Source organism: Zalophus californianus, chromosome 10 (genome assembly GCF_009762305.2).
Source record: "Zalophus californianus isolate mZalCal1 chromosome 10, mZalCal1.pri.v2, whole genome shotgun sequence".
NCBI lineage: Eukaryota > Metazoa > Chordata > Mammalia > Carnivora > Otariidae > Zalophus > Zalophus californianus.
The window spans coordinates 29042071-29059062 of NC_045604.1; the positions used below are offsets into that span (position 1 = coordinate 29042071).

At 51.1% G+C, this 16992-nt stretch overlaps 1 protein-coding gene across 1 annotated transcript in view; it reads right to left on the minus strand.

Annotated features, from left to right (window-relative positions):
• Positions 1-16992, minus strand: part of PKP1 (plakophilin 1) — a 49970-nt gene that overhangs the window by 21683 nt on the left and 11295 nt on the right. The window lies entirely within an intron of this gene.

Below are 16992 nucleotides of genomic sequence, written 5' to 3' on the forward strand. Positions count from 1 at the left end.
AATTCAGTGAATGAATGTTTGTAAAGTGCTTAGGACAGTGCATGACATAATGTTTGGTTAGTAGGGACATCTGTATCCCTCTGATGCTCAGACTGGAGACAGACTGGGGGCCTCTAGGACCTGGCTGAGGGTCGTTCATCACCCAAGCCATACCTAAAGGAGCCACCAGGTTGGCACTTGAAGGAGATGAACCCAGGAAGGTAGGCCAGTCCAGGAAAGGGGTATACACTAGTATTCAGAGCCTCATGCTAGTCTCACCCAATGGCCACAGAACAGGCCTCACTAGGTTTCAGAAAAACAGAGGAGTGTGGTCTGCCTGTACGGCTTTATGACGGAATGGAATGACGCGGGGTTTCTTTACGTGGGTGGTGTCGGCATTTGGGGAAGGACAATTCTTCATTGTGCAGGTTGCCCCAAGCACTGCAGGATGTTTAGCTGCCTCTGGCCCCCAGGCCCTAAATGCCAGCATGCCTTGCTGTCATTGTGACTAGCAAGAACGCTCCCACACGTTCCAGGTCCTGAGCAGGCAGCAGCAGCTGGACCGGAATACGGGGATAGTGTGCACCCAGGTGCCCACAGCAGGTGGGAGAGCTTCACTGCCAATGTCGGGTCTCCCAGGCACACCCCCACACCCAGATAGTGATCTGCTGGCAGCGTCCTCTGCTTTGAATACAAAGGACAGTAAGACACAGACACACACCACTCATCTGGTTATCTCATGCTTCCTTGGGAAACTCCAGCCTCGTGTGGTATGGTCCATGCATCAGAACATTCCAGAGGCTAGAAACTCGACTTTCTGGGGGCAGAGATGACCCTCAACCAGGAGTAGGCCAGAGGGAGCTAGAGTAGGCCAGAGAGGGCTGCCCTTAGCAAAGAGCCTCTCCTAACCAGGCCCTGCTCTGTTTCCCTTTCTGCTAATGACTTAGGTCTTATAATTCATCCACCTTTCTCCCCTCTTCCCCTTCCTTCTTGGGAAATTGTGGCATTTTATGTCCTGCTGAATGCTCCCCAGCCCCTCTTCCTGTTCCTCCTCACGTTAGGAAGTGCTCAGAGGTCAACCTCATTTTGCAGGCAGTCCTGGAGGGTGACTAGACTAACACAGCTCAAGAATAAGGGCCTCAAAGAACTGAATATAGTCATTTTCCCCTTGAGAGTCCCATTCAGTCTGAAGAGACCCCCAAACTGGAAGAGCTCCTGTTGGCCCAAGTTCATCGGTCATGACAGTGACCAACCATTCGGGAAGAGATGGCATCCTTCTGTCCTTCCAACTGAGAATCCTTTCTGACTCCTCCTTTCCCATTCCCACTGCCCAGACTGTGGCCCCGGGGAGCCTCAGCTCGCTACTGGACAATTCCAGTGCCTCCCGCCAACCTCTAACCCAGCCCTTGGGGCCCTGGTGCCTTCCTGGTGGTGCCATCCACTTGACCTTCCTCAGACAAAGCTTTCCTTGCTTGACAAACCCACAGTGTCTCTCTGCTTCTTGCAAGAAGAACTCACCAGCCTAGCCCCCTTGCCTGTCCGGTCACCTCTTGCCTCCCCACACACCCCTTTATGCTATCTGGTGACGTCAGCCACATCCTGCTTCTGCCCAGCCTCTTCTCCATCCTGCATAGCTTTCCTTGCCCCTCCTCCCAAATCCTATGTTTCTCCAAGGCCTCTTCCCCAGTCGTCTGCACAAGGCCTGCTCTGACCCACCCAAGGCCCCTTCTCCGGATCTCCGTTGTGTCCAGAGCTGGACTTCTTGATCTGCACACCCCCGTTGGCCGTGACCTTACGTGTTCTTTAGTTGCTAATGGTTTCTGTCATTTCCCCCAAGCTCTCCAGGGCAAAGATGCCCTTTACTGTGTCTAGAACAGGGCTGGCCTCACCGCAAGGGCCCAAAGGAGTGCCTTGACTTGCCATGGGAATGTGTGCCTGGGATGGAAATCTGGGCTGTTGGTTGGCACTGGGGTTCCCACAGCCTCCATGGGCCACAGGGATCCTTGTCAATGAAAAGAGCTGCCAGGAAGGCAGAGGGGTTCCAGATGAAGCAAGCCAGTCTGTGAGGGTGGCCCAGCGTGGCTTCAGGCTATAGGGGTCCAGGATTCTTCCCTTTACCCCTTGACCTGGGCTTTATTAGCTGGTTGGCTGAGCCTAGAGAGTTCTATGCCAGCTCTGGCTGACCAGACAGAAGGAGCCAGGCATGTGCTGGGCAGACGGAGATGAAAAGAGTGTCTGTGTCCCCAGCTATTAGTCCATTTTGAAACCAAGCTTCTGCCAGCAAGGTGGGGCTGGCCAAACCGGCTCTCCTGCAGGACACACCCTTGCTCTTCCCTACGAGTCCCACACCCAGCACAGAGCCCAATAGAGCCACCTGCAGCAATGTACTCTCCAACGCCCTTCTCATGAGACTTTGTGCTCACACACAATTTCGTGGGGTCCCCGTGCCTCCTGGGCCGGGCGAAGCCCCTCCTGAGAAAGGACTTGCATTGAAAATGCCTTGAGGACAAATTCCATTTGCCACTTCCCTTGTACCGACTACTCCCCCTCAGTGCCCATTTGCGGGCCGTGGTGTAGTAGGCATGCTCTCTTTCACCTTCCTGGGATTTCAGTCAGGACTGGGCATAGCTGGCCAGTCACAGGGTGGCCAGGGTGGTGCAGAGGGGGCTTCACAATGGGGCAGCTCTGCCCACTTCTGGGGGGTCTGGAGAGCCCAGGTCCTCTCTCGGCAAGGGCTGCCCAGGACGGGGCAATCAGGGCCCCGAGCGTGGGGAATTCTCTGTGCAGGAGGTTGGGGGGGGGGTGCTACGGGCAGAGGTGGCTGCTTACTCAGCAGTTGGAGTCACTGAGAGCGGAGAGTGGCTGGGCCTGAGTCACCAAAGGTGGGACTTGGGCAGGAGGAATGCCAATCCCTGTCTCCTCCTGGGCTCCGCTCCCTGTCTGGCCAGGAGCAGGGGGTCCCACCCTGGGCTGGTCCTCCTTTCTTTCTCTGGCGCATGGCTTTGTGTGGTGTGTGGAGAGCAGAGCCACCGCACCCCTCAGAACCCCTGACATCTGGGCAAAGAGCAAGCCTGTTCTGTTTGGAGGCAGCTGTGGTGGGTGGGCCCCTGCTGGGGAGTCCTTCGGAGCGGGGAGGGCGGGGAGGAGCTACCCGACGATTCCATCCCCGGTACCCTGACACCTGCAGTACCTACTCGGGAGGGAACCCCCGTTTGCGAGCTGAAGGACAGGGGCTGGTGGGTGTCTAGTCAGTTAGACAAGGCACTACAAGAATCGGAAACAGCCTGATGTCAGGTGTTGGGCATCTTCTATCACTTGCATTTTTTTAATGTAGAAAAACCCCCCAAACCCACGAAAATTTTGATGCCCATCTTGGGTGTGCAGAGTTCATCGGAGATCTGGTTAATAGTGGTTAGTGTCCCTTGTCACCTTTGAGAGGTGGAAACTGGGAGCCTGCATCGTTCAGGGGAGTAGCAAGAAACATGGGTGATTCGGAACAAGTTTTCTAAAGTATCTGGATAACGGCAGCCCAACTAAAAAAGATCCTAAAAATCTCAAACTCCAGGCTGTGGCTTGTGGGTCTTTCAAGATGGTGCTGCTCTCTCCAGGGAGCTCACAATTCCGGTGAAAGAGGCATCCTGCCCTGATGGGCTCCAGGGGCCAAGTCTGCATCCCAGGCTCGTGGGAGGGTCATGCCCACCGAGGCTCCTGGCGCTATTGAGCACCAGGACCCAACATATACTTGGGCACCCGGCACCTTGCCAAGAGCTTGAACTCCATGACATCTGCCGTCTCAACAGACCACCGTGGCAGGCCCCGCACCCAACTCTGTCTCCACGCCCCGCTCCCTGCTTCATTGCTAACCTGTGGGAAAACGTGAGTTTTCTGAAAATCTTCTCTGAAACCTCTCCCCCTTCACATCTGAACAGTGGGTTTTTCTTAGCCCCTGGAACTCCCAGGTTGGGTTTGGGGAGCAAGGACCTAAAGTTTCATGTGTACACATCTCTGTTATATTTGAGAAAGGAAATCTCCAGCAGGTGTTTACCACCTGTGAGAACAGGCCCCGTGACAAAGGACACCCGGACCTCGGCCGCCTCTTTTTCATGGGTTCATGCTCAGGCAAGTCTGAGGCAAGACTATCCTGCCCTCCAAGAGCCCCCTGTTCCGGGGTCATATCTTCTGCCTTTTGAACCCAGAGGCTGACCCCACTGCCCCAGTAACTGTTCATCCTGGGGAGAAGCCCTATAAGGTTTCAACATGAAGTAACTCCTGGACTCTCAAAGGATACACTGGCTCCTGGAAGAGCATAGTCGAGGGTCAGGAGGATCCTATTAAGCCAGGCACCCCCTCACCCCCACCCCATGACCAGAAGTCTGGGGGAGGCTCAGTGGCCCCCCTAAACACCCCCCACACATGGGGCCAGGAGGTGCTTCCAGACATAAGAAGAAGAGGGCCAAAGGCCGTGAGGTGGGAGCATCCTCAGGAGCAGATGCTTACTTGGCCCCAAACAGAGCTCCTTGGAGACACCACTAATGGAAGGAAACTGCTCCCACTGATGAGAAAGCCAAGAATCTCACATGAAAGGAGGAAGAGTTGGCTTCAGGGCTCCGGTGATGGATCTCCACTCTGGAAGATGAGCCGGTGTGCCTGTATGCACACACACTCCCATATGCACACCCACCTACACGGGACACACATTGCTTTGCTGCTGGTGGACTGTGCTAGGGAAGGTCTTTGGAAGTTCCTGAACATATTGTAAGAACACCTTGGCAGGCATGGCGCTTTACAGTTTGCAAAGAGCTTCCTGTCTTCATCGTCTTGTTGGAGACTCCTGTGGGACAGCACTTGCCAGTGAAGTGTCAGGGCAGATGGCAGCATCGTCATGCTCTCTGTGAGCATTTATTAAAGCGCATAGAGCTTGAGGCTTGGCTAAGGCCACACAGCTAAGATGTGGCAGACCTTGACCCAGGACTCAGGTCTCCAACCTCCCTCTTGTGTTTGTCCTCCAGCCACTCTGCCGCCAGAGTCTGGTGACATGAAGGAAGACTAAATGGCAAAGAGCCCCTGCAGCTAGGGGGCGCTCTGCAGGAACAGCACCTGCATCTCTGGCTAGTTGCTGGCCCTGACTCCTAGGAAGCTCCTTGCCCAGGGGCTGCAGATGTAGGAGGTATTTGCTCCCTGCTTTTGGCCTGTTGTGGGAGATCCTTAGAGACATTTAGGAAGAGCATAGCTCCTCAGCTGTGTGACGCAAACTTACTGCCCAAAGACCTGGGCTAGAAGACCCTCTGCTCCAAGGGACACCAGTGGACAAGGAGACCTTGTGGTCATGACAACTGGTCTGTCTTGGCCAGGACCACAAGAGTGAAGGTGCAGAAAAGTGACTGTTTGGTACCCTTTCAACCACGCCTTGCTCCAAATGCACCACTGAACACACACAGATTGGGCTGGGAAAGCAGGGAGTCATGTCAAGACCGCTGCCCGATGCTGGGCCTGGAGTTCCTGGAATTTGCCAAGTCTCACTGAGCTTCTTCATGCTCAGGGAGTTGGGCCACCCTGGTTCAAGACTCGGGGGCGGTCAGGAGGGAGAAGAAGGGAGGGCTGGGCCACTGGCTGGCCCTGAGCTCCCCAACTCTCCCAGGTTTATTTCCATAGCACCCCTACTCTGCTCCCAGCACCATCGGGCCTCCAAGGGCTGCAGGCAGATGTGGAAGAGGCCCAAGATTTCCTCTGGACCCTCTCCTAGTTGGCTCCAGGGAGCAATCCCACAGAGCTCAGCACTCAGCAGGCCATCAATTAGTTCAGAGAACTGTAGACACTCAGTCAGAAATATCATCTTTGGGCACCTGGTGGCTCAGTCCGTTAAGCGTCTGACTCTTGATTTCGGCTCAGGTCATGATCTCGGGGTCCTGGGATTGAGCCCCATGTCAGGCTCTACACTCAGCATGCAGTCTGCTCGGGATTCTCTCCCTCTGCCCCTCCCCCCCCAACTTGTGCGCACTTTCTCTCTCAAATAAATAAATAAAATTTTAAAATAAAAAAAGAGGGCGCCTGGGTGGCTAAGTCGTTAAGCATCTGCCTTCGGCTCAGGTCATGATCCCAGGGGCCTGGGACTGAGCCCTGCATTGGGTTCCCGGCTTAGTGGGAAGCCTGCTTCTCCCTCTCCCACTCCCCCTGCTTGTGTTCCCTCTCTCGCTGTGTCTCTCTCTGTCAAATAAATAAATAAAATCTTTTAAAAAATAAAAAAATAAAAAAAGAAACATCATCTTTACCTGAAACCATAAAACTCCTAGAAGGAAACATAGTAAGCTCCTTGACTAGATCTTGGTGATGGTTTTTTGAATCTGACACCAAAGCAAAAGAAACAAAAGCAAATATAAATAAGTGGGACTACATCATTCTAAGCCCTTCTGCACAGCAAAGGAAACCATCAACAAAATGAAAAGGCAACCTACCGAATGGGAGAAAATATTTGCAAATCATATATCTGATAAGGGGTTAGTACCCAAAATATATCAAGAACTCATACAAATCAATAGGAAAAAACAGACAAAAATCTGATTTAAAAATGGGCAGATCTGAATAGACATTTTTCCAAAGAAGACAAGCAAATGGCCAACAGGTACATGAAAAGGTGCTCAACATCATTAGTTGTCAGGGAAATACAAATCAAACCACAACAGGATATCACCTCACACCTGTTAGAATGGCTAGAAAGACAAGAAAGAACAAATGTTGGCGAGAATGTGGAGAGAAGGAGACCCTTGCGCACTGTTGGTGGGAGTGCAAACTGGTGGAAAACAGGATGGGGTTTCCTTAAATAATTAAAAATAGGACTACTCTGTGATCCAGCAATTCTACTTTGGGGCCTTTATCCGAAGAAAATGAAAACACTAACTTGAAAAGATATGTGCATTCCCTGTGTTCGCTGCAGCATTATTTACAACGGCCAAGACATGGGAACAACCTAACGTCCATCAGTGGATGAATGGATAAAGAAATTGCCGTGTATATATACGTACAATGGAGTATTATGAAGCCATAAAAAGAATGAAATCTTGTCATTCCCAGCATTGGATGGACGTTCAGGGTATTATGTTAAGTGAAATAAGTCAGACAGGGAAAGACAATTATCATATGATCTCTCTTATACGCAGAATCTGAAACCCATCCCCCCAAACCCAAAAACCTAAGAACAAATACACAAAAACCAAGCTTATAGATGCAGAGAACAGACTGTTGGCTGCCAGAAGTGGAGGGGGGGGGCGGTGAGAGGCTGGGGAAATAAGTGAAGGGGGTCAAAAGGTTAAAAAAATATCATTTTTAAATGCTCCCTAAAAAAAAACAAAACAAAACTATTCAGTCGGGCATGTGGCTGGTCACCTTGGGGAGGGGGCTGCACTCTGTCGCTTTACCTGACCTGCTGGACCAGCTTTAGGAAAATTATCCTGCATGATGAGTTTGTGACCCAGAATCTCCCCAGGGGTGGGACAGGCACTGCTGGTGATTGTGAGGTGACATCAGAGCATTTAAGGCACCACAATAACCAACATTGGCGCACATGGAAAGCGCTTCCTTTTTCCATTTGATCACCACAAGGAGAAAATCTAGGTTGGTGCCAGTATGTTTCTTTAACACTTGCCAGCCTCTCTTTCTAAGCAGAAAGAAAAAAAAAAAGCCTTATCTAGCAGGAATTAAATGATGATTTGTTTTTATTCTATTTATTATTATTGGTTATAAGTTACGGTTAGCCTTCATCTATGGCAAAGAATATTGGGTTTTTTTTTTTTTTGAGTTAGTGATATAAATTTTCCTTTGAAAATTTCCCTTGAAATTTAAAAGTAAGTACATCAGAAATAAATCAGAATTGGTTGACGATTTCATAAAAATTGTGACAGCAGACTGCAAATGACCCAGGTTTGGGAAACACTGTGGCCCACAGTGGCAAGGGTACCCAGATGCAACAGTGTGACAAGGTGCTCTGGGCAAGGAGTCGGGGAGATTGGGGGCGAGGAGTCCGGAGTTTGGGGTCCCAGCCCTGGGTCTTCCCTGTCTGGCTGTGCAGCCTTGGGCAGTCACCTCACCTTTCTGATCCTCTTTCCCCAGCTACGGAGTGCCCCGTGAGGCTTCTTCTGACTTTGGCATTCTATGATTCAGCCACCCCTGAAGTCACAAACAGCCTCCTTCCCAACCTAGCTCAGTGCTTCTGAACAAACCCACAAACCCCACCCTTCATCCCCTTCAGGCCACACCCTTGTGTGGCCTGCAGGGGAGTAGGAGGGGAGTGCTGGGGGTCTAGAGCCCCAGAGCTGCTGCTCTTCCCAGCCGTGTCTCTACTACCCCTCCTCGCCACCCCCCACCTGATTTGATTTTGTTTTTCAGCTGAGTTTGCTCTCCTGGGGCAGGGAGGCCTCCGTAGAGACTTGCCAGGGCCCTGGGGGAGAATGCTGAGCCTCACCCTAGCGAAGGGTGGGGATGGTTCTTCCACCCACTTGGGAAATGCTGCAGCAGTTGTCTCGCTGAGCTCTGTGACAAACGGAAAACTCTCAAACCAGAAAAGAGGCATCAGAAGATCTACCCGGGGCTGTGTTTTCATGGACCTCCTTCACGTCCCCCCCCCCCCCCCCACCCCCGGCCCCAGTTTCCTGGCTTTGGAGCATTTGCAGCTCGCCTGGCAGAAGAGGAGATCCTGACTCACTCCAGCCCACTGGGCTCTGGACTCAGTTCTGCCAAGTCTACCTGTGAGGTACCGGGCAAGTCCCTGCACTTTTCTGCAGCTTGATTTCCCAGCACAGAACATCAGAAGAAGGAGAACACCTATCAATCTCATGAAGACCGAGGAATCAAGTGGGGAAATAAAAACATGAACACTTTGGGTAAATTCAAAATGCTGCACCAATTCAAGGGATTATGACAGGGATGCTGAAGATGGGAGCTCTTCCCCTGTGAGAGCCAGCTGCAGACAAAGGCGGTGGGGCTGTGGCCGCCTGGCGAGCTGCCACATGCCTGCTCACCCCAGAACCTGGGCGCCGGGGTGGGGGGGGGGGGCGCTGCCCAGACCTTCTGCCCCTTCTGGGGCCTGGGGCTGGAGCTGGGGAAGGAGGCCCCCCCACCCTGCCACCTATAGCTGAGGGAACGGAGGCCTGCGGAGGTTTACATCAGCTTTGAACGACATCCTCTCTGATGCTCTTGTTTCCTCCTTCAGTTGCTTTTAACTATAGTGTTAGGACTTTAAAGACTTGTTGGTTGAGTAGATCAGTTCTTGTCAGGACCAAAAAAAAAAAAAAAACAACAAAACCAAACCAACCAACCAACCATCCAAACACACAAAACACCACGCCCCAAACAAAACTCCACTAATTTCTTTTCTGGAGCAGAATAAAGTTTACAATTATCCTTGATTCTTCCAATCTTCCCTGTAACGTTTCAGAGGCTCTACTTTGAATATGTCTGTGAGAAGGAAGGTGAGAATGGTGACCAACTCAGGCCACCTTCCTTCTCGGAAGAAGGCCTAATTCCATTCCATGGGGCCAGAGGGTCAGCCGCCTCACACTATCCACCCCGGCCTCGCCGTAAACTCAGAGCTCTCTGCAAAACGAGTGAAGTATTTGTGGAGACTTGCTGATAGATTAAGCTGAAGGAAGATGTAAAAGAAGCTCTGCCATCTCTCCTGAGGAGAGACGGGCCGTCTGAGAAGGGCCAGCTGCTGAATGACTGTGCCCAGGGCTGGCAAAGCCCGATGCGGTCCACCAGCTCTATCGCTGCCCTCCTGAGCCCCTGACTCTAACCTCTGTCCCTGAGTATTCTGGCCAAATCATCTGGCCTCCTGTCCCCCATGAGGGTCCTCGCTGCCTTCTCCTGGGTCCCGTGCTCCTCAGGGGCAGAAGGCTGGGGTGGGAGGCAGGCTCGTTGAGCTCAGAGGGCATCACGGGTCCCGCGCCCCCAGGAATTGGTGGCAGGAGGCCAGGGAGGCTTACGAGGCCTCTGGAGCTGGCAACAGACAAATAGCCGCCCTCCTTGGGGGGGGGGATCAGTCAGAAAAGAGGGCCCAGGAGCTACTGTCAGACCGAGCCCCAGGCCTGGGAGCATTTCTCCTCTGCCCACATCCTCTCCTTTCATAGCCAGTTCCAAGCTCAGCTCTTCCAGGAGCCTTGCCTGGTTTCCTCCACCCTTGGATGCCACTGGCACGTACTTGCTGGAACCACGTTCCCCTCCCATTGCAAGCCCATGGTGCGGACACGGGAGGCATTCCCCGATTCCTCGCCCCCGAGGAAGGCCACAGGATCTGAAGAGATGGCCTGAGCCACTGTCTGGTCTGCTGATGGTCAGCCCGAGGCCCGGCCGGGAGGGGAGTCCCAGCAGCAGTCACCGGGGCGGTGATGTTCTGAGAAGCCCACAGCCAGGCCTGTGCTTCTTCCTTTCCTCGGCCTTATCTCTGGCCTCTGAAGAGTCCTCCCTGGTCTGCCCGAGCCTCAGCCAGGAGGAGGTAGTCTCCGGCCTCCCCGAGGGGCTGGAGTCCGCCATGCAGGGAAGTCAAGCACTAAAGGAAGCCCCTCCCTTTTGGCTCCACTTTGAAGACAGCGGAACTTCTCACGTGGAAAGCTGAGCCCCTCCAGTGGGCTCCAGCTTATGAAGGAGGGCCCCTCCCCAAGGGACACCCCAGATCCAGCTGTTGGCCACAGCTTCTTCCATAGGAGGGTCTGTAGCCTCAGCAAGGTGTCTGTGAAAACACGCCACAAGGCAAGCGACTGCTTTCCACAGGGAGGGGTGCCCCGGAGCCGGCCAGGCCAGCTCTCACTCCCGCGCCTCACGCTCTCGGGCACATTCTGTCCCTCAGCAAGCAGGATCATTGTCTCTTCTTGTCGGGTGAGAGCCTGGGGCCCTCGTGGGACCCTCCTATCTCCCAGGCCGAGGGGGCGTGAGTCACAGCCTGGCAGCGGGGATACTGACTTGGCAAATACATCAATCACTCCCTCTTGGGGAAGGAGCCTGTACCCACTCTGTCTTTCCTTCCCCTGCACTTTCTTCTTCTTCTTTTTTTTTAAGATTTTATTTATTTATTTGACAGAGAGACAGCGCAAGAGGGAACACAGGCAGGGGGAGTGGGAGAGGGAGAAACAGACTTCCCGCCAAGCACGGAGCCTGATGCGGGGCTCGATCCCAGGACCCTGGGATCGTGACCTGAGCCAAAGGCAGACGCTTAACCGACTGAGCCACCCAGGCGCCCCTCCCCTGGCCTTTTCAAGAACAGAGGCCCGGCCGGTACTGCCAAAGGAACCCAGGGGCCCCAAGTGACCTTCAGAGCTGAGAAATGGGAGCAGGGGAGGAGGTGGAGCCCGAGTTTTAAGTCGGGATAGTTATGAGGTGGAGCCATTTGCCACGTCTATTTCCTCTCTGTAAAGCCAAAGTAAATGAGGTCCTACCACCTTTCCAGCCTGTTGCAAGGGTTAATTAACTGCTGTTTTCCTGGTGCTTGGAGATGCTCAGATGAAAGCAGGGAGGAAGTGCAGAAGCCCGCATCCCTCCGGAGGCCTAGGTGGGGGTTCTTAGCGGGAGGACCTGACCCTGACCCTGCTCCCAGGGAGACCTCCATGTAGGCTTTGGCTATGGAGTCCTGTAGTTAATCAGACTCAGCTCTCAAGTCACACAGAACCCTGAGAAGCTGGAGCTGAATGGGTCCTTGTCTCGGATCTAATCCACCTGCCCTGCTCCCTAGATGGGAGAGCCAAGGTCTGGAGAGGTGAAGACCACCCCAGATCCTTCAGTTTGTGGTAGCCCAGCTGAGATGAGAATCCAGGCCTCCCACTACTGATCTGACATGCCAGAGCCACAACCCCTTACTGCTTTGGAATAGGAATCTCACCCATTTTAGAGATGGGCAAGCTGAGTCTCAGTCAGATTAAGAACTTGCCCGGGTCATATAGCCAGTAAAGGAGCAAAGCGAGGATTTGGATCCAAAGTTCCTGGCCAAAGTGCAAGGCTTATTCCTCTACACCAGGCTGTTTTGGGGAATAGACTGTGTTAACTGTGGATTGGTAAAGATGGTCTCTTTCTCTGCTTCAAGGGCAACGATCTTGTCATGTTTCTCTCTGGTAGCTCCTCTGTAGTACCTGCCCAAGGCCCACCCAGCCTTTGTGGACACTCCAACCACACAGCTAACTAGAGAACACAGTGCTTGGGTTTCCCATCCCCTATTGAAGCTTCATGCAACCCCAGCCCTCTCATCTGTAAAAATGGGCCACCCAGGTGGCTTCAGGTTTAGACTGGGCAGGATCACTTCTTCTCAGGGTGAGGGTCCCTAGCACGTTGTCCACAAAACTCTGTCATGGGTGGATCATCAAATACTGACATGTCTGTTAGGCAAGTTCAGCTAAGAAGGGTTTGGGAAAAAGATTTGCCAGTGAATCCTGGATTAAAGTAGAGAAATGGGGTCAATAAACAGGACAAAGGCAGAGTTTTCCCTCGTTATACTCCTGGGGATTCTCACCCTCAGGAGCACAGGGCTGGATTTAAGTGAGCACGGTTGAGGGATTCAATATGGCGGCACCCCAGGTGTGCCCTAGCCCAGACCTCCTGGCTGACGATGCCCACATGGCTTCTCTCTCCTAGAAATCAGCTCCTGGGCAGGAGGGTCTATTTCAATCCATAACCAAAGAACATTTCACTTGATGTGACTCCTAGAAGACCTGAATGCTAAAGATGTGCTTCTTGATTTGTAAGTAGGAAAACCTTTTCGAGCTGGAGATGATAGAAAAGGAGATGACTGTCTTAATCCAGAAACATAGCCTGGAAATCAAAATTGTCCACTTGCCTCAGCTTCATCTTGACAAACCCTGCGATAAGAACCAGCTTTGGAATGGAAGGGCTGTGCCTTCCAGTGCCTCGAGCTCTCTACTCCTCTCATCTTGGTCTCAGCTGACCCAGAGGAAGGTATTCAAGGGACCTATTACAAGGTGCCCTAACAGGAGTCAAACAGCTTCCACTTTCTTACCAGAAGTGGCTATGGCCGGAAGTAATTCTCTTTGCGTCCCTGGCCTAAGAGAGGAGCCCTTAAGGGAGTCCTGTTTTTATTACAGGGAATGTGTGGGAAGACACCCTGACCTAGGGTTGCCGGACTTGGCAAATAAAAATGCCAGATCTGGATTTCAGGTAAACGACAAATAACATTTTAGTGTAAATATGTCCCAAATATTGTATTTTATTGCATTTTATTTGGCACCTCTGCCTGACCCCCATTAATCCTTAGGGCTGAGTGAATCCAGCTTGAGTCTAGGAAGGAAAAAATGGCTGCTCTCTGCTTCCTTTGAGGGAGGCTGGCTCCTCAAGGAAAGTGTAGGCTTGGTTGGGGGATAAGAGGAGGGAGGAAATTAAGGGATCCAAACTCTCCTGCAGGTCCCTAAAACACAGTTGTGGTGTTAAAAGATTGAGATGCAAAAACAAAAACCCAACCAAAACAAAAACCCCACGTAAAAGGACCATCGAAAGTCTGGAGTAACGAGAACAAAACTCCATTAGACTGGGAGTTAGGAGGCCAGGAGGCCAGTCTGCTGTCCTATTAAGCGGCTGTGTGATCCTTGCTGAGTAATTTACCCTCTCTGGACCTGCATAGCCTTAGCTGTAAAGTGTCAGCCTCCCGGGGGCCCTAATATTTCACTAGTCTGGTCCTGAGAACTGGAGCAGAACAGCAGAGTCTGTTTATCCGAGAAATTGAGCAGGGAGGCTAAAAACTGCCCCGTTCTGTCCCACCTCCCCCCGCTCCTCCCTCTCCCTGCGGTCTGTGCCACCCTGGGGCTCCTGCCCTGTCTCTGAAGGAGGAGGAGAGTGGAACGGCCGGCAGAGAGTTGACTGGGCCAATGACTTTCCTTGGATCAATCTTCCCTTTTCCTTAAGCCCCTTGATGCTTTTTGTGTGTCAGATTAAGTTTTATGTTATGATAAGACTCTCTTGGTTCAATTTTCTTAATTTGTGACATAAGTGATCATAGACTATAAATAGTACAGTTACACATCTATTTAAATTAAAAGACTATTGCTGATATAGAATATAAGGTCAAATTGTAAGGTAACACCACTGATTTTTAAGATTTTTAGAACTTTCGGGGCGCCTGGGTGGCTCAGTCGTTAAGCGGCTGCCTTCGGCTCAGGTCATGATCCCAGGGTCCCCGGATCGAGCCCCGCATCAGGCTCCCTGCTCCGCGGGAAGCCCGCTTCTCCCTCTCCCACTCCCCCTGCTTGTGCTCCCTCTCTCGCTGTGTCTCTCTCTGTCAAATAAATAAATAAAATCTTAAAAAAAAAAAAAGATTTTTAGAACTTTCATTTTGGAATTGCCTGCAGATCCTTTGCATATTTAAATAACGTATATACTTCATGGTGACGGATCTCTGTTATTGGAAGTTCATTTGATATTTGGAACTGGAGCTAAATCTGAGGAGTGAGGTGCTCAAAGTGGCTAATATTGTTTCTGGTCAAATACAGGTCACGACAGTAAAGAAATAAGGCTGGTTTTCTTAAATTTTTTTAAACACACTGATAGTTGTGTTTAAAAAAATTTTTTTAGAGGGTCTGGAAATATTCTGAGCAAGGGCAGAACTGATGCAGTAGTCCAGAAGAGCAAATAATGGCTGCATTTGACTTGTCCTTTGACCTCCATGCTTCTCCCAACTCGACTGCAAGTTCACTGAGGGCAAAGACCGAATCTCATCTGGATGTCTGCGGTGCGCCTCGCTCCCTGCCCTGCCCCGGAGTTGCTCAATACAAGTTGGCTGACGGCGTGAACGTGAAGTATCTGCGGGAAACGGGCCTTCAGCAGCTTTCAGCAACTGCTGAAACCTGCTGATGAGGCTTGTGCCCACGAACCACATCCTGCTCCCCTCATTACCTGCCTTCTGCTGCCATATTGGTTTCACCAGAAGGGAGGAGAGGAAATGGTCCTGTGCCAGTTGTACCAGCCATGGGAAAATCCCACGGGCATAGATTATCTCACCGCCACTGAGCTCTATTACCTTTTGTCCCTCTCTCCTTCTCCCTAAGTCCTGGCCCTGCTTGGTTTTTCCCCGTCCTTGGCTGATTATATGCCTGGCTCCAATATCAATTATTCCATTTCCTCCCTACCTTGCCCCCTCCCTCTGCCAAATCCTCATGTGTGCTCAGCTCTTCACCGTTCCCATAGCCCCTCCTGAGCTGAGAGGAGACAGGACGTGCCTCAGCAGCTACCCTGTCATGAGTCATGTCTGAAGTCCCGCCAGCGAAGAAGGAGCAAGGAGGGTTGGGCCTTAGGGCGCGGGAAAGGGAAGGCATTTTCATGGATTGTCAGAAAACAGGCACAGGGAAGGGTGGGGGCAGTTTGGGAGTATCAGGAGCTGCTGAGATTACTGAAGACTAAGTTGATTAACCAGAAGAAATGCCCAACATGGGCCAGGTGGAGATTTTTTTTAAAGAAAGACCTCTGAAAGAGTTCCTTTGCAGTTCTTGGTTACAAATTTCCATGTGTAATGACCCCACACTGCCCATCTGATAACACTTCCCTGTTAACGTAACATCAACCTGTGGGTGAAGTACACCACACAGATATCCTCATTCCCATTTTACAGATGAGAAGACTGATACTCAGAGAAGTTAGGAGTTTTATCTAGTCACAGAGCTATGGAGTGGTAGAACCTGGACTAGAACCTAGCTAAGCTTTCGAGGCTCTGATTTGTAACAAAATATATGTAAAGACCTGTAACATCCACTCAGTCAGCACGATTATTCATTCTGACTGCTGGTCCAGTCCAGTGATCCGCCTTCCCTGGGTCTCATATAAGCCTTTATACTGCATTACTAAGTCATCTTCTCTAAGTCAGATTTTGTCTGGTCATCACTCTTAATGTCAAAGCACTTTATCCACATCTGTGCCTGATCTGTCAGCTTATGGGCTCAGCCAGCTGTCTATATGTTGCACTGACGGTATCAATTGACATCAAAAATCAGTAATATGGGAGGGGGATAAATTTGCAGGAAACCCGGTTAATTCTACCCTCTGGTTCCTAACCTGAAACATGCAAGAAAGACAAACACTCCCCAGTTAGCCCCAACGAGAACTTAGGAAGGAAGGATCAAACTGACAACCAAAAGAACACCTGACTCATAAACCATCCACCCTTTCCCTTGCCCAGGACCCCAAAACTTAGGGGTGACATTTGTAAACAATGTGGGTTCAAAGCAAATGCCATTGAAACCTGGAGCCCCAAGAAGACAGCACCCCGTATTCCCATGGAAAAAGCAGCCTCTCGCTCCATCCGCATAATATCCCATAAAAGAATTCCCAAGAGCCATTCAGGCTAATGTTGGAATTAGCAAAAATAAATGAATGTCACAGAATTTGGAGATAGGGAGAAAACCTGGGTGTCATTTAGCCCAATACCCCTGATATTCAAGTAGAGGAAAACTCCTACAGTGTTTTGTATGGTTGAACCACAGCATTTACCACAGACCTTGGTGCAGGGTCAGGGCTAAATAAATATTTGTTCAGTAATGGATGGATGGGCATAGTGTTTTGAAATCACACAGAAAGACAGTGACAGGGCTAGGATTAAAGGATCTAGAATATCTCTACCTTTGTTAGTTAAAAAAAACCCTTAAGACTGATGATCATCAGGTTTTTTTAATGCTCATTATTTCATTTAATCCTGACAATAACCCCACGACGTAGACTTTGTTATACCCATTTTATATGTGAGGAGACTGAGGCCCAGGGGTAGATATATCTTGCCCAGGGTCACATGCTCAGTGAGTAGCAGAGCTAGAATTTGGATCCAGGTTTGTCCAACTTATAGGCACTTATAGATACTCCAAGCCCAACGTAGGGCTCAAACTCAGGACCCTGAGATCAAGAGTTGCATGCTTTACCAACTGAGCCAGTCAGGAGCCCCTGTCCAACTTATAAACTCAACACTCCACTCCAGCTTGTACACTCTTATCCAAGAGTCACTGCAGGGTACATGCTCTCCCAGCCCCAGGGGACTTCTAGAGCACCCTC